General features: G+C 35.0%; 1 protein-coding gene across 1 annotated transcript in view; it reads left to right on the top strand.

Moving 5' to 3' along the window:
* The first annotated feature begins 2,597 nt into the window (after nucleotides 1-2,597).
* Nucleotides 2,598-24,310, top strand: part of LOC149787804 (vesicular glutamate transporter 2-like) — a 127,469-nt gene continuing 105,756 nt past the window's right edge. Inside the window, exon 1 of the mRNA XM_089974013.1 lies at nucleotides 2,598-2,870. The gene's annotated coding sequence lies outside the window, so the exon portion shown is untranslated. The remainder of the gene's footprint in view (nucleotides 2,871-24,310) is intronic.

The following is a 24,310-nucleotide window of genomic DNA, read 5'->3' as shown; positions in this document are numbered from 1 at the left end:
ATCGAATATCTAATGTTTAAAGTCAAGTTGACCTTATATTCGATCCAATCGAACTTCTTCATTTCTTACCTTGCTTGCATTTTCTGAGTGGGAATCAAGGCTAGGTTTATCGCACTTACTCACATGCTTTGAACCCCTTCAGCATGAAATCTGCCCTGAATATATTTGATTGACTACTTACACTCTCCGAAAGCTTAATTCTCAGCTGATGTACTGACATTCCTCCACTTCAGATCGATTGACATTATGTGCCTTACAGTTGTATGCATGAATATCGTAACACCGGAAGTACATGATAGGACACTGTGTAGCAGCGGAAGTGGGCGCAGGAATACAAATAAAGTGCTCGATAAATCGATACTGCGTCTGCAATTCAGGATATACCTGTAAGTGGATCGTATTGACCGATGCAGTGCCTTAATTTTGCAGAAAAATCTCTGTTAAGAAAAGATTTCAAATTTAGCCTGTCATTTTCGTTTAAACAAGTACGAAATTCGTCAAATCTATGGAGATGACAAAAGGACAACATTTAAAATTCTAATTTTGTTCACTGACCTCAGTCAAATTAAAAGTACATAATTCTTAGAATGAAAGGGCCACTAAAAGCTTCGTATCTAAAATGTTTTGTCATTTAAATCCATAAGATAAACAGCACAGTAATCGATATTTACAGTGTATTTCTTTTTCATGAGTATCAATGACTTTAAGCTTATCACACAATGATTAGATATCTACCAAGAACTTGACAGTGTATGTGGGGGGGTCAGTGTGTGTGTGTGTGCGTGCGTGTGTGTGTGTGTGTGTGTGTGTGTGTGTGTGTGTGTGAGAGAGAGAGAGAGAGAGAGAGAGAGAGAGAGATGGATAGTTTGATTGGTTGAAAAATATCAAGATTAATATCGTTTTAGATAACCTATATTTTAAAAAAAATTGCACTGAAACGCCAGATTTTACTGTTGAATGCATTCTTTTACTACAGATGAACTTAGATTTTCGAAACAAATTGTAAAAATATGGTAAAAGCACGCGATGAAAAGGAAGCAAATATTTGTTTTATTTACTTTTCATCATCAATGAGTTTTATTACAACACTCTTTCTAAAATGTGATGTTTAATATTCACATCTCGAAAGAGAACGAGTGTAAACACAGAGAGGTGCTAATATCAAGCAAACTCTTTTTTCAACTAGAAGTATTCGGTTCTGGTATACATTACACGTTGTTGTTGTAGGGTTTAACGCCATTTTTCAGCACAAGATAGGCTATACATGGCGGCCAGTATAATTGGTGGAGGAAGAACCCTGGAAAACCCAGGGAAGAACCACCGACCCACGAGAAGCTACTGGCAGGCTTTCTCACGTACCAACGTTAGCCGAGGTTGAGACTCGAACTCACGCAGACAGAGGTGAGATGGCAGTGATCCGTAACGGCGAGCGATTTAGACCACTCGGCCACTCGGGGCCCCTGGTATACATTACAAAACTGGCACCATCATGCCCTAATTCACCGTTTGTCTGGTAGATATCAAAACATTATATTAAGGAAAACCTCAATTTATTTTCATCGCATTGTTACATTTTAATAAGGTTATGCATTCAGTTTACACCATTTCTTTCTAAGTAAGTTATGCATTCAGTTTACACCATTTCCTTCTAATTAAGTTATGCATTCAGTTTACACCATTTCTTTCTAATTAAGTTATGCATTCAGTTTACACCATTTCTTTCTAATTAAGTTATGCATTCAGTTTACATCATTGCATTCTAATTAAGTTCTGCTCTTAGCTTTCTGTGAACTTACTTCTCCCAGTAATAATCAGAAGTGATTTTTGGAAGTAACAAACAGAATCTGAACCAGAAAGATGAGCTGAATTTTGTATGAGCCATTCCAAGAAACAGAAATGTATTGAAAAACAATAAACACAATGCAGTCTATACGTAACCCATGTTTCTTTGAGATTAATCTACACATATTATAATGTCAGCTAAATTGAATAAAGCGTACGTCCACATTAGGGTGGATGCTGTTCACGATTAAGTTAAAAAAATAACGTAATTTTACACAGCACACGCGGGACGAAGTATGGCGGATATCTTGTTTCCTAAGGTAAATACTGTATCCTGTCAATGGAAGAATAAAGCAGAGAATGTAAGCATGAAGTGTCTAGAATATCAATAATGAACACTGAATTGAAAAATAGATAATATTCAAACAGAGGCAGATAGAGGTAATCGCAGTTTTAACTGGTATATCAGACTTGTTGCTTAATCGGCTTTTATTAATTTTGATGTGCTATTGCTAATGATGGCCTCGCCAACCGAAATCTACATCAAACTCTTTATTCCTACATTTCCCTCAAGTGGCTCATTGTTTCAGAGAAAATTCAATTTCCTAATGGACCCTGGAGAATTCTTGCATATACACGCTTGCAGTTCTACCAAGAATGGAATTAATAATGAAAAGCCAGCTAAGAAGTCCAGGGCATGCCAAGCGGCTGCGTAGTAGTTACCAGTTCAAATGCGCATGAATATTTGAAAGGCAGTGTCGAGTTTCTATTGGTTAAGTGAGGCGTGCGCTCCGTAATGTCAGGTTACCTTCGGCTACCTCTGTAGTTTTCATGAACTCAACTGTTGCTGTCATTCATACAGTGTGACAAACACGACCTCGTGCCATACGGATGCAAAAAATGCAGTCTTTTTAAGATACTGGAACAAAATTTTGAGGGATACTACGATCTTAAAAAAATACAGTATAAGAGTGAACACAATATTGTTTAACAAATATCATTCCTCTTGGAAGATTTAAGAATTTTTCATTAAAAAATCTTCATTTGACGGAGGATGGCGTTGAGCTTTGACAGTCCCAATTTATAAGGTAAGTGCTAAAGATATGAATGGCAATTCCATAGCATATTAGTGTAGAGTACAATAAAGAAGGCCACGATAAATGAAAGGGATTTCCTGAGTGATTTAAGCTTTAGCAGTTATATTCATTAAGTTGTATTTTGATTGGAAATATTAATCCTTCCATGTCTTCTTCAATAACCGCTATTATATTCCGTCGGGGTGGGTGGGTGGGCATGTTTATTTTATGAACTGTTTATGCGCATATAAAATCTGCTTTTTATTAAACATTTGAATTTTCAAGAACATCAACTCAATTAAAACATACATCTTACGCTTTTTAAATTCTTCAAGATGAGTTTTTAATCTTGACTTTTCCATTTCTACCTATTATAACTTCTTCTGAGGCGAAAAGCAGACTGTAAACTATTTGTTGTTACAGACATTTTTGATTTGTTGATGTCATCAATCAAGGCAAAGAAATAAAGAAATGGAAAAGTAACATGTTATGTCACAATTATTAGTATATCATAATCATTTTTATCATTTATATTCAATAACAGATGGAAGATTGGGAAAAAATTATTACAATTTTATAAGTTTCGCTACCTTGCATGACAAAATTTTGGAGAACATTAAAAGTTGCTAATTATAACAAACAATCGTTAACTTAATTTTACTTTGCGTCTTTTTATATTCGTCTTAAGTAGACTTTGCTGACAGGATTGCGTATACTTATTCCGTGTTTCAAACATGTAATTCAAATGATTTCATCCATGAGAAATATCAAACATGTAATTCAAATGATTTCATCCATGAGAAATATATTTCGTTGAAATAAATGCACAGTCCTTATCCACACACACACACACACACACATGTCTATATATATATATATATATATATATATATATATATATATATATATATATATATATATATATATATAACTGAAACAGGTATCACTCTTCTATTGAAAATAGTATTCGATGTTTTACTATGCATGCATGTGTGCACACCAGTCTAATTAATATCGAAATCACCAACATTACGATCTGATGGACACAAGTAGGATGCCATGGTTTATTGACCTTTCTAATCGCTAAAAAATTACAGCTTTCACATTTGTGAAAGGGAAAGTATTCCTTGAAGTGTATCGTTTCAAATGATAACTCTAGCGCGCAAGGCAAAGCAATATCTGACAAGTTACTAACATAAGACGACCGCGAATTCCAAAGACCGGCAAAATCTGTTACTTTATCGGTGCCTGCCAGATCTATTTATTATAAGAAGATCTTGATTTCAATTTTATTAATTTTCATGTATGCATACTGTAATCACATTAATGTACACACATTGTAATCACATTAATGTATATACACCGTAATCACATTAATTTATACACACCGTAATCACAGTAATGAACACACAATGTAATCACATTATTATGCATGTATACAACATTATCAGATTAACATAACTAGTGTGTAGTGGCAGTTTTTTTACGGCACCTTAGCTCAATAGTGGCTATATGGTATCAAGTAAAGTAAAAAAAAGTACACACATAGAGAGAGATAGGGAGGGAGAGAGACATAACGGACTCGTGCATACTGATAGACATATTGGACTCGTCCATACTGATCGACATATCGGATTCGTGCATACTGATAGACATATTGGACTCGGGCTTGTGCATACAGATAGACATATCGGACTCGTGCATACTGATAGACATATTGGACTCGGGCTTGTGCATACTACTAGACATATCGGACTCGTGCGTATTGATAGACATATCAGACTCATGCATGATGATATATATATAGGACCAGTACATACAGATAGACATAACGGACTCGTGCATGCTGATATAGCACCAGTACATACGGAACGACACATCGGACTCTTTCTTACAAACTGAAGGATGAACCTCGACCAGATTAGATACGCTACAATCGTAAGTGTATTGACTTCCACTCTGTGGGACAAAAGTACTTTGATGTGGACTCATTTTTTGGAATATTTTTGATTTTATGTAGCACTAGAAAATAAATTAAGAGTTTCCTAAGGAATGAAGTTTGTATAATTAATGCTTATCCTATGCTATACATATTTTCTATGACTTTTGTCTTCCCTTAAGTTTTGCTTGTCGTTTAAAGAATTTTAACATTTTCACCTTTAACAATGTTGGGCTAGTATTTGTTACCTCTTTTTATTGCGGACAGAAGAGAGGAGGAGGATATACCTTTTTAAATATGTGACTTTTACTTTAGCATTCAGAAACCTCACATTTAATAGGCATTATATTGCCAGAATTGTGCTGATGTGTCGTTAAACCATATATGCCTAGACTTACCTACCTACAACCGACATACCTATCTACGCACGCACGCACACGCACGCACGTACGCACGCACGCGGATACATACACACACATGCATACATACATACATACATACAGTTTATTTCTCACATGAAAAAAATAAACATATTTAATAAATCATTACGTTCCTTCATTCTCTTTATTGTAATCAAAGTTAGCTTTGAAGTTGTTTATTTGCCTCATTCTCAGTATTGTATATCTTTAGATATAACACATTGCATCCACGTTTTCTGCTTTCGATTTGTCACGATCTATTCATATTTGTAGAAAAAATAGTTATGCCAAAAGTTAAATAAATGCAAAAATAGCATTTTAAAACTCTCCATTATCACCGGAAGGTATTTTTTAAAAATACAACAGCTATATTTCTCTTTACGTCATAATCAGTTCATTTTTCAAGTACGAATGATTCTTCTACGACTGGCGCTGCTAAATACACAAAGCTCCAGATCCATATCTAGTAGTCTGGCTCTAGCGTTTGGTGCAACACTACATGTAATTTTGAATAAATTCTGGAAAGAGACTGGGTCCATTATAACAGCCGGTTCATAATTGGAGCTGAGATAAGTTTACGGCAACATTTTTGCCCAGTACAATAGCTCATTATCAAACTGAGTTCTTTCCACATTATGAGGATTAACAATGAGTGTTAATATTATTGAAGTCGGATGCAAATGAAATCAATGCTTGAACTGTGTAAACAGGCTGCTGATTAGATTTAACGAGCAATTATTTGACCGCATCAAATTATTTCCTTTCAGAATGGCATAACACGAAATTTACTGAACTTTCTTAATAATTGATGCCTACATATCGAACGCATGGGTAAGCAACACCTTTATTCAGATAAAATGCAAAAATAAATTCAATATAATCATTGCTTTCCACAGCGAAATAGGTATCATATTTCAAGGATTTTAATATTCGATATTGATTTATTCCTTCCCTGCCCTTGGGGTACTATTACCATTGCTTTGCATGAAGAGTGTGATAAATTAAACAAATGTTTGTTCGATATTTCTACAGATGGTAGACGCCAAAGTAAATGAAATAAAAAGCTGCAAAAGTTGATGGAAATATAGATCATATTTCAATCTGATGTCAACATGCTTATATATATATATATATATATATATATATATATATATATATATATATATATATGTATATACATGTTTTGAGTGCTTTCTGTCGATACACAATAAATCGGAAATTCGCGTCTTAAGTGTTAAAACCACAATTTGCAAAAATAACAATATAGTGCATAAAGCTTGCTTCTAACTTTGTGAATTTACGTTCATACCGTATATTTTTCATTTTATTAGGTACTCATTTTCTTTCATTCTATGTTTTCGCGCCATCTGAGGTATCTGTAATTATTTCCATTGAATCCTCAAACCATGGGGAGAGGTGAATTGCACGGCATATTATACAATCTGTGAGAGAATAAAAAACAACTCTAGTACTATGAATACGTATATTCTGATAGCTAGAGTAATGAATACAGTCACAGACTTTATATATATATATATATATATATATATATATATATATATATATATATATATATATATATATATATATATATATATATATATAAACTTCTTTAGTACATTTTACTTCCAAGACCGTTTAGGCATGGGGAAATGTTATTATTGACGCATTGATTTTGTTTGCGAGACTGACAAATATTATGACAAATTGTACTAAAATGTTCTTATATATATATATATATATATATATATATATATATATATATATATATATATATATATATATATATATATATATATATATATATATATATATTACATTGAGTTGGTATATACTTTATGTACAATTATCGATTGATGTTCTCTGGCAGACCGCAATTCACGACTTATGAATATTTTAGACTTCTCATGCTGCTAATTAAATCACTGAAACCAGACTCTTATGTAGCGCGGTAAGTGTGAGAAAATGTCGGTAAGTGTGACGAAATAGCGGTAAGTGTCATAAAGTGACAGTTGCTGGTTGCGACATACTCGCTCTTTTGAATATTGTCAGAAAGTGACGATAAATTGTTATATTTACTGGATCTTTTCACATCTTTAAATGCCATAAAGCGACAATTTCTGGAGTTAAATTTTGCTTACCATTCCACGACGGTGAATGCCACAATATGACATGTATGCCATTTACCAACAAGTCTGAAAGCCGTGTTGCCAGTGGAATAAATGGTGACAATTGCTGTTGTCTTGACATTTAATGTTGACAATGCACAAGTGAACGTCCAACATTGTGATAATTACTGCTCATTGTGTACACACTGTGATAATTACTATTCATTGTGTAAAAACTGTGATAATTACTGTTCATTGTGTACACACTGTGTAGTAATTGTCATATTGCTTAAGACAATGTTTTGGAGGTGCTTGGGGCTTCCTTCCTTCTATTAGCTCTATTGTCGATATCATGACATCTGATTGTCCGTCTGTATTCTAATAAGTATCTTGTCTGATCTGTTCTTAATTTTTAAAGAAGAATGGTCTATATATATATATATATATATATATATATATATATATATATATATATATATATATATATATATATATATAGAGAGAGAGAGAGAGAGAGAGAGAGAGAGAGAGGGAGAGGGTTTTATCCCTGTAATATATTGGAGAATGCTTGGCGATAGTATGCAGAATTAATATTTATTACAAATAATAATATCATACAGGTTAGAGAAATTTTAATTCGTACTCTACTGAGATTCGAACCTATGTCCGCGGGTAAACGGCACCCATCGCCTTGCCTGCACACACCAGTCCATATTCCATCACAAATAAGCGCACATGGTCAAACAATAATGCAGATGAGTCGGTGTTATACTCACTCGAGTGTAGCAGACACACTCGCATGACGACCTAACGATTAATTCTATTCTATCTACACAGTCATTCCGGATTCCTATGAAAGAAAAAAATCAAGAAATCGCAGACCTGTGTTCGAATCTCCATAGAGTACGAATTAAAAATTCTCTAACCTGTATGATAGTATTATATATATATATATATATATATATATATATATATATATATATATATATAGAGAGAGAGAGAGAGAGAGAGAGAGAGAGAGAGAGAGAGAACAAAGTGATAGAACAAAGTGATAGAAAGTTATGTACGTAGATATAAGAGATGCCAGTGTCACAATTCATTAGTTTTACTGCCGATGCAAGTTATATTGTCCAAAGAGCCAGTAAATGTAACAAGGGACATTGATTGTCATGTTGTGACGTTTGCTGGTTTGAAAAAACTCCAGTTATCATCACAACGCTGGTATTTGTTAACACTGAAAAGGCACACTTCTACCAATAACTGTTTTAATGTCTATGTATGACCTTTCCAGGTGTTTATCACCTTTAAAGTGGACCTTCCTATGATAATTTTACTGGTGTTTGTGTTTGTGACATTAAATGGGAGTTTGAATAAGACAGCTACTTGTGTTTGTGACATTAAAGGCAATTTTGAATCAGACAGTTGCTAGTGTTTGTGACATTAATGGCAACTTTGAATGAGAAAGTTAATGGTGTTTGTGATATCTGAAGGCAACTTTGCATGAAACACTTACTGGTGTTTGTCATATTTAAGCCGCCATCACAATATACAAACATTGGGCCTTTTACGAGTACCTAGTGATTTAAAGCGCTCACCGTTACGGATCACTGCCATCTCACCGCTGTCTGCGTGGGTTCAAATCCCACTATGAAGTAACAGAAAGGTAATTAACGAATGTACGGAATAATTATGTACACAATACGAATTAAATTGCTGAAAGTCATGTGATCAAACATGATTTAAAAGATGCTGATTATGACACAAATAGACCATCCTTTTTAAGTATGTTTCTAACTGCTGGATATAGCAAAATTTACGTTATGAAATAGAGTAACTCAGTAGTTGAAAAATTTACAATATTTTTAATAATAATTTTACTTTCCATGCATTCTTTTTCTTGTTACTCCTTTATATAACCTTTTAGCAAAATGAAAGACAACAAATTAATGTATGAGATGCTGAACAAGTTAAGAGTAACTGAAATAACGTTTGGGAAAATTAGTCCGGTTGTTAAATTATTTAGGTTATTTGCTCCTTTTATGGAATTCACATATGGTTAGTAAAATATAAACAACCCATCCATTTGGATATGATATTTTGAATACATGGATAAACTGCATATATAAATCCATCCAACACATACAAAATCATATATTAAATTGCAACGAATTAAGATGTGAGAATGTATTATTTCAGAGATAATATCACTAAGTCTGATTTTGCCTTTATACAGCAAGAGAAAACAAAACATTTTGAAACACACATATAACTTGCATCTTACATTTGAATGGCATGAGCAATAACTACAACAGTGTAATTAAAAGAATCTAGCAATGTGATTGTATATGTGGTGTTACAACTTCTTCAACTACAATGTTTGTACTCCATTTTAATGAAAGGAATACAAAAACCATTTGTGAGGTTTTTGTCATTTTTGTCAAATATTTATTTACAATAGGATTTAGAAGAGAAAATAGCAAGTATGCAGACTATGATGTAATAGATTGCGGTCATAAATTGGATAAATGTCTACAATTAATTTTTCGTTACATATTAAGAAATTGATTTTCGGTTTCTTATAGATGAATGCGCGAGCATTGAAATTTTAAAAAGACTGTAACCACCATAACCAAGTCCACATTTGGTGATATTCGTTGTGGAATATCAATATGAAAGAATGCAGCCAGCCTAACCAAGTCAGCATTGGTGATATTCGTTGTGGAATATCAATATGAAAGAATGCAGCCAACCTAACCAAGTCAGCATTGGTGATATTCGTTGTGGAATATCAATATGAAAGAATGCAGCCAACCTAACCAAGTCAGCATTGGTGATATTCGTTTAGGAATATCAATATAAAGGATAGTGAAAAAGTATAACTCATAAAATTTCTTAGTGAAAATATTAGATTAATAGCTGCTTCTTACTTGAGTGATAAAAGTTTATGACAAATGTATTTGAGGAAAATAAAGTACCTGTGAAACGTATGATTGTGTTATAAAACATATTTGTCAAAATGTTTGACTTGTTGTTTGAAATTACTTCAAAAATAAGAAGTATATGAAGCATATGGCACATGTGTTTTGGTAAAGTAATGTAGTATGAGAGAAAATAAAGATAAAAAGTTGAATGATAATAGTTAAATAAACCTTTTATAAGGCTTGAAGTTCTTTTTCTTACATGGTGGAATAATAGCGACGTCGAAGGTCATTTATAATAGCCATAAGACAAACTAATTATTTCACACACTTTTGCATAGAAAACATAGCGCGCCAAACAAAACACAAGGAATTTCTTACAGCAACATCGCAAATGATTCCAATGTTTATGTTGGCAGCAGTTGTAGGTGAATTCTACGCTGTATCGCTTTCTTGCCCGAACTGTAGAAGACTTGTCTGTAGAGCTCTTATTTGCAGCATCTTCGTTATAGACTTGTATACCTACGTTCATAATTTTGTTTGTATACATGTGTAGCCGTTCTGTCGTGGCATCGCCCTCTTTTTAACACGCTTGTTAAGCTCAGCCTCGGATATTCCATATGTTGTAGTGTTGCCAGAAGCAATAGGCGTGATAAAAGTTTCACACTGATCATTATATGAGCTTGACTGTATGAAAAATGCGAATTATAGACTTGAAATCAAAAGACGTAAAAAGTCTAGGCAAACGTTTTTGTTTTCTGACTTTTGATTTACATGATTGATGGTCCGACATGTCGTGGCAAAACAAACCTGCTTTTATATACGCTGATAAATAACGGGCTCATCTACGGCAGCGTCATCATCTGTGTGCTGTATCTTGTCTAAGACAAGTATAGAAGGCTTGATGACTTCGATGAAGCGTCTTGTGGTATAAGGAAGACCTTTACAAATCTTGAGCAACGAGAAATAAAGCCGTTGAAGAGCTGGATGGTACAGTAACTCAATCATTGTATTTGACGACATTAAAATCCATTGTGACAACAAGAGGAAGATCAAGGTATACCTTTTTATGTCACGTAACAAGAACTGCAGCTCTACATGTTGCAGTCATACGAAGATGTGCCAAAATATATTCGCGTAATACAGGCTTCTTTGTATTGTTGTCTAATCGGGACACATATTCCATTGTGCGTGTTGATTGTCGTGGTATAGATGGATCCAGTATCAAGCAAATCTATTACGAAGCACGGTTTCATGACGCTTCATAGATGAAGAAACCTCTCCTGAAACATTTGAAGGCTTTGAAGAATTTTATCTACCTGATTCGCAAAACATGTTGCTGATAACATCAGCATGCTATTTATGCTAATAGTATATATACAATGGCCTTTCAACGAGGTTATACGCAGGAGAATAAAAATACGTCGTGCGTAAGTACGTAGAACAGTAGTTGCATTTGCGTGGTCGTGTCCTTGCAGAATAGTAGAATAGTAGGAGAACGCGTATTTCAGAGCGACGTGTACAAAACATATTTAAGCCATTTACAGAGAATACTAAACAAACTGCTACAGCGCGTGATGCCAAGTTAGAAGAAATCATCAGGACTCGAAAATAACAGAAAACAAAGATAATTGAAGACCAAGCAGCTCAACAAGTAATTGGGGGGCGGGGGGCTTACTCATAGATTAGATCCAGCTGCTTCTAGGCTGCAGACGTTGGTAGAATAAACTATTAAGGTATTTGAGGAGGTATGAATGTACGTTAATAAGCTACTGGTTAGTTATTTAAATTAGGCTAATGTGCCATTATAGTGTAAGATTAAGCAGGAAGGAAATAGTCAAGCGTGACAGAAGGTGGTGAAAATAATAAAGGACAATCCTAATATCTAACCTTGGACAGGACAAAATACCTGGGTTCTGACTTGCGAATGTCATCACACAACTTGTAAAAATATAGGTATTTGTGGACGCAGGTTATGAAGCAGTATTTTTTGATGATGACCTATTCGCCTTTACTTCATCGGGAGATGAGCCACCAAACATTCAAAAGGTACACCAGGTAAGTATATTGTTATATTGCCTAACCTAACATGTCTTTCCCCGCCTCAGCAAGCACCAACGATAAGAACACAACCTGCAGGTCATGATTATGTGCTCTACAGCTTTCGTCCAAATGCGACACCATTATTTCTTACGACGGTGAAACTTCAGCACTCATTTAGTACTCAATCAATAATGTAAACATGCATATTAGAAATTATAATTTCTATTGGGAATCAATGCGACAACTACGTGGATCTCAACAAAGAGCGGTGAGATGTTATTTACATCAGACAGCATTCCCCAGAACTATGTAACCATGTTGTGTACATGAAGTCAAAACGTATTAAGCTCATAAAAGATCTTGGGAAGATTTCTATCAACTCTGTTTTCCAGTCAGCACTAGACATAGTTAAATGAATTGTTTGGCTTGCTTTTGAGGCACCATAATGTGTCGCTTCAGCCATATGAATAACAGTTAGTCAAAAGGATTCTCACAAAATGAGTTAAAGGCAGTAGCAAGTTTTTGCCCACTGTCAGTGCCACCATAAACCTGATTTCGGTCAGCAACGACCACATCAGAAGCTTTGCAACAAAAAATGTGTTTTGATACAAAAATACAAACATCGTGGCAGGTAGTAAAACGTGCGGACAAGACATTGCGCTTCTTCCCGAATTATGTTCTGCTTTGGCTGGGTCAGCCGAAGCTTACATTCGTTTAACCCGTCTTAATGTTTTTATTGCTCCAGAAAATCGAAACTATAGTATTGGTTTTGTAATATGATGCGATCTTGCTGACAATCATCAAGAAGTCTGCATACGTTTGTTGCTAAGATCCATTGTTTTCGTTTCATTGATACCGTTTTTAGAAAGCTCAGGCAAGCACAGGTTTTTAGAAAGAACTGATCCGAATATGCATCATGAAGCTGGTGGTGTTGACGGATAGTTCATTTTATCATACTTGATGCAAAAACAATACCATCTCGGTATCATTTGCCAGAATCGGATAACATTCTGTTCAGGTTTAACACAATTTTTACTTTGAGCAAATCCGCGTTTCAAAGAATGTCACGTTCTTAGCAGCGCAGCTTTCAGTCACACACACACACACACACACACACACAGAGCTGCACGAGATAAAGACCAAGATAAAGCAGCCAGGCAGCCAGGTATTTAACAACGTGGGACTAACTCGTATTGCTACTAGAGCCAACAGCAAATACTGTTCCGAACTCGACCTCGAATACTATTTTGATGAGGCCTACACAAATTATTAAAGAGCATAATTTATGCTGCATGAATCTATGGAAAACTACCAGAACGTTGATCTTGGGTCACATATATCTTTTAAGGACTTTGTTAACCTCTACAATATTTTTAATTTTGACGTTGATATCGAAGACAAATGAACCCTCCAACTTCCAGTTCCGGTTATGTTTATGCTATGATAACTGTTGATCGTTTTGTTACGCTTGATACACTTAACAGCAGCGAGATGGATGCTGTTGTATGAACGAACTATTATAATGATGTATACTTAAGTAAAAGTGTTTTGACGCCGTCACAGCAAAACAAACTTGATTATAGCAGCGTATAAAAAAGATGAGTATTCAGTAGGCTTGAAACAGCCAATTCCATCAATTACATCAGTCGTTTAGCCTCATCAAAAACTGTATTCTAATACAAAACAAAAGAGATATTATACAGGCATAACTCTAAAACTATTTACTCAGCTAGCAGCTCGCACTGGTAGACATTTCCAGCTATATTGCCGCTCCTTTCTTTAGTGGTCGCGCCTTTCAAGCTATATCAACATTCCTTTCATACTTCCGCCAAAAGTATTATCAGTTCTTGCTTCAGTAGCAACATCTTAAGCAAGTGGGACGATATATGGTGCAAGCAACAGAAAAGGCGACTAATGGTAGAAGAATATCACGAAGAAGATGTTAACCGAAAAAATATTTCTGTCTCTATACAAAAATCATGGCAAAATATTTGAATTAAATTTCTAAATATCAAACCCAAAGACGCCATAAATTATGCTGATTAGCGAAAGAAAACAATATTGTCAAGTGAAACGAGTCAAATTAATGTATGCTATGACAACGACATACTATTTCGCCACAGCGTTTCTTGATACAGCTGCGCGTTGTTTTGGTACGCTGTGCGCAATCTTATTGTAGGCAGCGATACAACTTCCAAACAAGCAATGAAACAATCCGAAATGATTATTTAGCATGTGTGCAATCATGAAATTCACACAATGCAAGCTAGTTTCGTTCTGGTTATGAGAAGAACTTTGTGGCTTGCATTATTACACTGATGATGTTTTGTAGACTAGTAAAAGCAGCCAAGTTCAAGATGAAAAGAATTATGTCAATAAGACACGTGTGCATAGTGGTGAAACCGTTTCCGTTGGTATAAGTGCCTTATTTGCAAATATCATGGGTGAGGAAACTTAAGTACATGTTACAAGCAAACCAGCCCACCAGTGATATATATGCCAATTTCAAATGCATCTTTGAAGTTCTTGAGTATAATGTAGGCAATTTTCATGTTGAACTTTGCTTGGTGTTGTAAGGTGCATTATTAACACAGCCAAGAGCAATCCACTTCGTGGACAATTATTCTTTGTAATCGCTAGCCATAATACAAACTAGTCATTGCTTTATGGACGTCAAAACCACAGACTGCATGTGTTTTATGTGGCCGTGTTGTCCGCTTGTATCCTACATCGAGGGATCCCAATAGAGTAGGCAGGCACAAAGAATGCCAAGAAAAGCTGAACGTTATATGGATCAGCTATCTCATTTAGATTATCAATGTGCCAAATCTCGAGTTACAAAATATTATTTCTGTCAACATCTTAAGACAAAAACCCAGACGTTTCTTTTACTAGTGAGTATCAGGAGTATGCTCCTTTGCAGTGTAGATAGTCTGCGTGAATGAAAGTCTTAGCAAGCCCATAAAGTGATATCGTGTTGCTGATTGGGTTGATTATTTCATACAAAGCCTACTTAGCAACGTAGAGTATGGAAGCACTGTTCCAGCGCAAAAAATGGTTTATATGGCAGAAGATATGAACAGCTGGCTGTGATCGTGCAAGCGTTTATTGTCCTTGCGCGGCTCATGACCAATGGAAACCTTTATGTGAAGATGTCATACTTTATTCCGGTGGTGCTGAATAATCTGTAAGACTATGACTCACGCTTGATCGTGATGCACTTTAATAAATTCAACCAAGATATTATCTACATTCCAAGCTATATGGAACACGACTTTTCATTTTCACTTGGCTACATGCATTTTATATACAGCTATCTGGTCATGCAAGCGTCAGATAATTGATTTGATCAAAAACACACACCGAAAGAGCTTGGCACCCATCTGGATCTGACCAAATACAAATGATTTATTTAGCCGGTTCACCAACGAAGACGTCTCAGAAAAAGGTTTACAAACTTCTGAAGTCTTTTATTTCGTGATACCTGCATGTCTTCTAACGGGATCGGACCCTGCCTGGTATTATGTAAGTAGTGGCATGAGTTGGGTTGCCGCTCTTAAGATGTATATGACACAGCGACAAGCTGATCACAGACATAGAGATTTACCACTTCAATGAGAAAGGAATGTGAGCTGGAATAACAGTGATCGCTAAGAGACATTCTGTCTCGAACAACAAGAATTTGCCAGGTTATGACACAACAAAGCCGAAGAAGCACATTGTTAACCCGATATGCATATTCATCATGTTTGGGCTATATCACAAAAGCTTCCTGTTTGCGAATTTTCTTTGATGATGCTAGAACGCTTTTCAGAAAGATAGATTCAAAGCGACTACAACACTAGCTACATTCTAGAAGTCGATCTCAAATATCTATCTGAACTTCCCGATCTGCATGATGATTGTCCACTAGCTCCAGAAATTAAGTCAGCATAAGTATGAGCTTAAGAATAATGCAATGAACGGCAACTGCAGTGTTTAAAAACTGACTCCAAACGGATCAATTGGATGGATAAGACATATATATATATATATATATATATATATATATATATATATATATATATATATATATATATATATATATATATATATATATATATAAGATGTATATCACTTATTAAAATCTCTTGAGCACTATCTTGATCTTGGTCTCGAGCTAGTCAGAATTTGTAATACAATTCAACCATGACGCCTAGTTAAATGATTATATCGATTTTAACATAGCAAACAGGGAAAGGTTTGCCACAAACGACTTTTGAAAAGAATTTCTTCAAGTTCATGAATAATGAACTGTTTGATAAGATGACGAAAAATATCAGAAACAACGTATATGGTCATCAAGCACGAGCGTCGAGACAAATCGAGACAAACAGGTTGTCAAGCTGGTTTTGTCACGATGAGGATATTTGATGAGAACCAAGAGCAGCGATCCATGAAAAAAACGCACATTGTTCTCAAAAAGCGAATCTGCAGATTTGGTGTTCTGCTGCTGATATAGTTTTAGTTAAGGCTACATGAAATAGAAATATAGTAACAAGGTCAAGCTAATTTACATACACTGATTCTTTGTGCTACGAAATAGAGACAGATTACTCATACGAAGATATATATGCTCTAAAGGAACCAATTGAATTGAATGATTACATGCGAATAACAGTGTTATAATGCTAGCTATAAAATGGTCTTGGCAAGTTCAAGGATGATACGTCCATTGTTCGAATAGCACAGATTTCTGGTCTCATGTCATAATGTATTTATCAGAAGTGCTGGAGGCGATACCAATAACGTACTTTAAGACAAGATTTTGATAGTGATAAAAATATATTTTGCATGCCAGTGACTGCTGATGAATATGAATGGACGAGCATGACCCAAATGAATTAAACTGCCGGCACCACATCTAGCGTAACTTTCCTTAAAAGTAGCCATCTCGACGTTAGTGATTGTAGTAACATTTCTGTCATCGTTAAGATAATGGAGCGGCATGAAATCAGGAACGATATTGTTAAAGCAATCGAATTCAAAACGAAGAGTGTCTACTGTCTTCCTAGTAACATTGATTCTTGAAGCTAACACAAAGTAATAGCCATTATGGTTTGACTGCTTGGCAAGACCCTTCTGTTTCATCACATGTCGAACGTCCCCATCTTCATATATATATATATATATATATATATATATATATATATATATATATATATATATATATATATATATATATATATATATGCAGAGAGAGAGAGAGAGAGAGAGAGAGGGGCGTATTAACCGTTAAGCAGACTAAGCACGTACTTAGGGCACCAGGGCCAAAGGGGGCACCACAAAGTTGAGAAAAGGGTGAAGGCAGAAAAAACGAATGAAGATTTGTAAAAAAAATTGATAAAACTAGTGCAAATTGAACATAATGTTCTGTTTCTTGATCATGGTGAACCCTAGGGTTATCTTCCCAGGTGTACCACAAGGAGCACTGCTGGCGTAATGCACTCTGACCTATGTCGGTCAGCGTGGAAAGGAGGGGGGCACCAAGATTTGTCAGTGCTTAGGGCACCAGTGAGCCTTAATCCGCCCCTGTATATATATGTAAAGTTCAAATGTCAGTAATATAAAATATGGGCAGCAAAAAGCAGGCTATAGATATTACTATACAAACAGACAACGGATAATGGCTGGCGACCATCAAGCTTCATTTTTCTGTAATCTAATATGTGGACAAAAGCGACCTGTGACATTTTTCCGTCCAATTGGTAGTATAGAAACGTGGGCTTCAAGGTCAACCGAGTACTTGCTTTGGCAGGTAGTTGCGACCCCAGATGGAGGACATATGGTCAGTAGTCAAGATCGTGACCAAAAAGTCTCAAAACCAGCGGTCGTGCCCGTTTTCCTTCAGATCGTAATTGTTCTACAGCAAAAACCAAGTGCGAGGTTGATCCTCAGAGAGCACTTTAAAGTTGCCTGCAGAGTCCCACTTCTGTATACTACTATCCATTAAAATAGCATGTATCACCATAAGGTAAAGAAGCAACCTTATACAAAGCAAAATTGCATTTCTTTTGATGGAAGTATAAAAAACAAAACACATACGAAGGTTTTTATCTTGGTCACCTCCTTACAGTTGGAATAAAGCACCTTACCCAAGGAAACACCATATAAGTTGACTCGTGTTGAACTGTTTGTAGGACTCAGACGCACACCATATCTATATGGCCCAAACAACAATCGATTATACATGAAATGTATGGCATCCATAAGTCGATCTATTACTGACAATTCTCATTTCTTCAATATTCTACCGTAAACTCTAATCCCGTCTTTGCAGGCAATTTGTTGTGCGTGTCATTTATAGACGTATTATACATGATGCAAAAGAGATAGTGTATCTCGAAGGTGCGGATTATTTCTGAGCTGTAAAGTATGATAATTTTTAATGATCTCCTTTCCACGAGACTTCATGTCCACTTTCATCAAGTAATGAATTATGTGGGTTACACGAGACATCAATCAATGAATTGGCTACGCATTCAAAGGCCATATATATATATATATATATATATATATATATATATATATATATATATATATATATATATATATATATATATATATATATATATATATACATATATATATATAAAACACGTGCAGCAGCCAAGCAGAGTAAAACAAATTCAAAGGTGAAAAAGTTGTCTTTGCTGTCTTAATTGTATTAATTATACTTTAATGTCAAAGTTAAATGATTGGCGACTTAGCAAAAAGAAGATGATAGAAGTGTGTGTTGTCGAATCTAGTCTGTAATTTTATAACGATCTACGAGTGAGTTGCTGTAAGACACAACGAACTTGGCAGAGGTGTTTTCTCCTTGCACTAAAAAATACAGAACCAGATATGATTCTTTTTAATCTAAAACTGCCTTTTGTCCAAAGGAATCTTCTATTGTAATCCTGCGTTTAATGCTATGGTGTGATTCACTAAGAACCTGCATACGTTGATAAAGCAACTAAACTGCCTAATTTATCGAAGGTTTAAGTTTTAGTCGGTTGTTATTCGTTGTTGAAAGTAATAAACCCCAATAAACCCCGAAGTAACTCATTGGCATTGGTTTAATGCAATACAGGAGCTATTTGGCCGCTTTTATGTAGGAATATCTGAGTTTTCTTTCCAATTTAACAAAGTGTATTTGCTTCTCAATTGCTTCTGCTGAAATCTTTGATATCTTATTGGTGGTATTGCAGTAACGAAATATAGCCATTAAATTCCTTTCCTCGTGCTAGTTTTATTTTGGCCAATCTTTTCTGTTTTAGTCCTTTCTGAAATTATTACTTTTACACACACACACACACACACACACACACACACACACATGTTAGACTCCTATACTCATGTTGGGCTGTTGATAACTTGTTTAGGGAAGTCGCGGGTACGCAAATTTTACCGTATTTCGATTAATGCTTTTATTCTAATCAATTTAAATTTGATTCCTCCTGTTACACCAGTCTCAAACAGTCAGATTTCCATTTCAATTAACATTGTGATAAGAGATTGTAAAGCACATGGGATTCACAGCACGTTTGTCTATTTCCTATCTAATTCGTAATACAGTTGGGAGGTTTAATCAGGAAACCCAGACTACGATGCTGCTCTCACAGAAAGATATTCCCGAGATTTGTTTGCGTTGTTTTGAAATCAAGATACCAGGGAAGGAAACATCGATTACTCGATACTTGATACATGGAGCTTCGACTTCTAAAATGAATAGGCCATAATTACATGAAACGAAACGAAATCAATTTCTAATTGACGAAATGTGTTCAAACACCGATATTCAAAATTATATGCAATTGATCAGGCTTGATTAATTATTGTAGCGATGTACAAACGTCTCTGATTGCTCTATAAATCAAGGACTAATTGCGACCAATATGGACCGTGGCAGTTTGATCAAATTGCTGGAATTTTTATAGTTTCGTTGGTATAAAGGGTGTTTAAACATCAGGTCCATCGATTTACACAATTGCAATTGTCATTGACATGACGGAGTTGATGTATCCCTTATAAAATGAAAGTCTTGCGTTTTTATGCCCTTTATCTGAATATACAAGGAAACTCTGATAAAAGAGTCATTTAGAAATGAATTGAATGCAAAATGAGCTCATTTGCCCCCTCCCCCAATGAAACATTCTTCTCTGCCAACATTGCAGAATAATCTAGAAACGAAAACAAAATTTATTATAATCAAAATTTATTTTCTTCATATTTTATTACTTATACAAGTCATAGGCAGCAAATGTAACTTAACGCATTCTCTCACTTCTTTGTCTGACATTCAACTTCTTTGTACTCATTTAAGTGTTCTATTACATCGTTACTGGATGAAGGTATTTTGTGCTAAAATGAATAGGTTCACTCCCATGCAAATGTCCAGTATTCTAATTCCTATCATGATGTTTATGCTAAATATTCTGCTAGTATGCCAGTATTTATCATGACTGTATGTGTTTTACTTACATGTTTCTGGCTATAGTTTGTGTCGTTGTTTGTGTAGTGTGTGCCTGTGTCTGTATTTGTGCGTTGCATGCCTATGTATGTGTTTGTGCGTTACATGCCTGTATATATGTTTGTGCTCGTCATGCCTGGGTGTTTGTAAGGGCATTTTTATGTTAAATCAATGTATTTTATCAGCGAGTTATTGTGTATTTAATTATCTGTGTTTTACAAACCCATTAGTATATTCTCAATAACATAAATACGTTGAGGGCTACATGATAGAATGGTTCACTGCCAAAATCCACCAAAATATTGAAAGATGAACACACATTGCAATAAAAAAAATCATGTTAAGCTCGATGACATAACAAAAGACCACTGAAAACCTAAATATGATTTTAAAGTAAACTATTGATTTTAATGAAATGAATTCAAACGTTATAGAAATCAATATTATCAATGAACACGTTGCAACACAAGGCATACAAAACATAAAATTAAGTTTAACAAAGTGTCCGGCCTTAAAATAAAAAAGTCTAAACATATTTTGAAACAATTACAAATAAATAAGTAAATAAATAAATAAATCTAACATGTTCTGCTGAAATATAGCTTATATTTTATATAAACTTTATGAGCTAGTGCATTTTGGAAATAAGCGGCAACATTGTATTGCTCCCAGTTAGGGCATCACTAAACCGTTTTCGGCTACTGCTGTGGTCGGTGGATTAAGTTTTACGAATGTAGCAAAAAACATGTTTTGAGGTGAAATCGGGGGTGGGGGAGTGGATGTGTGTGCTTTATGTGGGCGCCCATGGCCATGGTCGACGATACGCATTCATCTCACTTTGAATGCACCTGCTACGAAAATATACTACGTAGCCAGTAGCATATCATCTCGTGAATGGCGAACAGCATCAGCCAAAAGGGTCGGCACGACAAAGCTGAGCCTCCATGATTATCACCTCTTCAGTTATACCCACCCCAGCCAAACGCAACGAGTAATAAAGTCTAAAATTTGCAATTGTCAACCTAATAAAGAACCTAAACCGATCAAAATCGGAGATATTTCATAAATGAGGCAAGAGTATTTGAGCTCCAGATATTAATTGAGTGAAGAGGAACGTACACTGTGAACACCAAAAATAAATCATTATGTCAAAGTTTGGTTATCACATAGACGTAAAGCAAGGAGAAGAAGCTGTTCATGCACATCGACGGCTGAAACTTAATCTCTACCACGGCTGGCACAAAATTTGCTTCTCGACTAGAATCGTCTCCACATGTAAACAACATAAAATAACACCATTCTAAATAACAAGGGAGAAATACGGAAATAAATATGGATGCATCTTCAGTCAAAATTTACTCTATGGTAACATACACGAAACTGTTTAGTAAAATAGACATATATGAAAGAAACTGACGACCAGTTTGTGGCATGTTTAACGACCCGAATTAAATTTAAAACTTATTAGGTACAAAATACAAATTATCAAATTAAGCATTTGTCTTTATAAAACACGATTTTAAGTTAACAAGTAATATTACGACTCACTGTAAATTGTCTAATGTGACTGTGCATTTTTTTTTTAAAAAGCGACCCACTAGGTTATGCCTATCGTGCGAAATTAAACAGAGGAATTCAAATGGGTAATGATTTAATATTGCTTTATGAAACGAGTTAAATAATGTCCAGCTTTTGGGAGCCTTGACTCGCAAAAGCTGGATATTAACCGGCGAGTCTCATTCATTTAATACTAAATCATTACCCATTTGAGATTCTGTTTATCACATAATTTCTTTATTGTAATGGAAATAGGTGGAAAGAAGAAATAATTTTGTTCATTCTGACAAGGACGATGTACCTTTCATTTGCTGCACGTAAAAAATAGTTCGAAACTATTCTCGAATTTTTTGGGCAGTTTCATAACCAACACAATACAAAAACAGATATTCTTTTACAAATGAGAATTAAAAGAGTAATTTTCCTTCATGATGGAATAATTGTCCCAGAGAACATCGTTTCTCAACATTGTTTGATTCGTTGAGTTTAGACAATCAATGTAACACTGTTGATACCTAAGGTATGTAACGCTCAGTAGCTGAAAGTTGATGGATATTCAGGAGAACGGATTATTACTGGATGAAGAAATTCCATATTTTACTTTAATGTATTTGTGACCGGATATTTGCATTAGGTGATTTGGAACAGGAAACAGTGGAAAATATTCACAGTATTAGTAAAAAGAAAACATTCCATAATTCGGGGTAAAGAACATTTTTCCACAGTCGCAACCAATCAGTAAAGAGAATACAGCATAAGAATTTCATGGGCTTATTTGAACCGATCATAATCACATGAATTGATTTGCTAACGTGTGGATATATACAAAATATCAAACTGCACACGCTATATGTAAAGTGTACAGACTACATGATTAAATATATTACGGTCTTGCATTACCCTATGTAGTCGCATTCTGCATAAAACTATAGTTTCTTCCTACCCCGCCCCTTACCAATTTGCAATGAATGCACCACACATTTTAAAAATCAAATCATCAAACATATTAAAAAATGCACAAAACTTACTCATTTGCTATATAATTTTTAAATCAGTTGCTACCTTCTTCGCGTTTCAAACCTAATCTAACTTCAACACTATTATGACGTCCATATTTCTGTAGGCGAGTATTCTTAAATTGAGGTTCTGCAGAGAACACGATTATTCTAGTTCATATTGTTCCATAAGCTGGGAAATATTAGAATTGTATACATTGGATGCAGATGTTTGGTTCTTCTGTATGTGTCCTTTACCAAATATGGATTCTTATAGCAACCAGAAAATGACAGGGAGCATGCTCCTCGTTCACGATTGAAAACTCAAGTTTGGTTTAAAACGCGAGAAAATTACTTAGGGACTGCTTGGATAAAATGAGTAATTTTGTGCATTTTTAAATCCTTGATGCGTTTCGTTTGTACAAACGGTATGAGATACAAGATTCCGGGGTGTGGGGAGGGGTCTAGATAATGTTTTTATTGTACATCTATAATGTTATGTTTCTTGTGTCGCTTGTATAAGTGTTAAACTATTTAATATAATATATTGTTTGAGTCTTAAGTAGAGTTGTTCATCAGCGTCCTATTATTTCTTTGTACTTGGCCGTGCTAGGTTAGGTATTACAGTCTTATTCCGATTTATAATATGCCTGTATTGTTTGTATTTCTAAATGCTACTCAAGCAAGCCGATAAAAACATATAATCCAAAATAGAACTTGTTGAATCCTTTGCTGTAAAAACATTTCAAGAAGGCCGAATCCCATTGAATCCAATGTATAATGCGATCAAAAGCGTTATGTTACACTATACTCCCAAGAGCTTCAGAGATGTTTTTGATAGCTTCATAATGTTATGAACATAAACTGGTTTTCTTGTAAAATGAGCCACTTTTCCTCCACCATGATATTTGTAAAGAAGACGCTTGTGCCAATGGAGACATGTATACCACCTCATGTTGTTTTATTTACAGTTACAATC

The sequence above is a fragment of the Sinohyriopsis cumingii genome, chromosome 11, assembly GCF_028554795.1.
Source record: "Sinohyriopsis cumingii isolate HCF-2022 chromosome 11, ASM2855479v2, whole genome shotgun sequence".
Lineage (NCBI taxonomy): Eukaryota > Metazoa > Mollusca > Bivalvia > Unionida > Unionidae > Sinohyriopsis > Sinohyriopsis cumingii.
The sequence above is the reverse complement of the archived record's forward strand: the minus strand, read 5'-3'. Positions and strand labels throughout refer to the sequence as shown.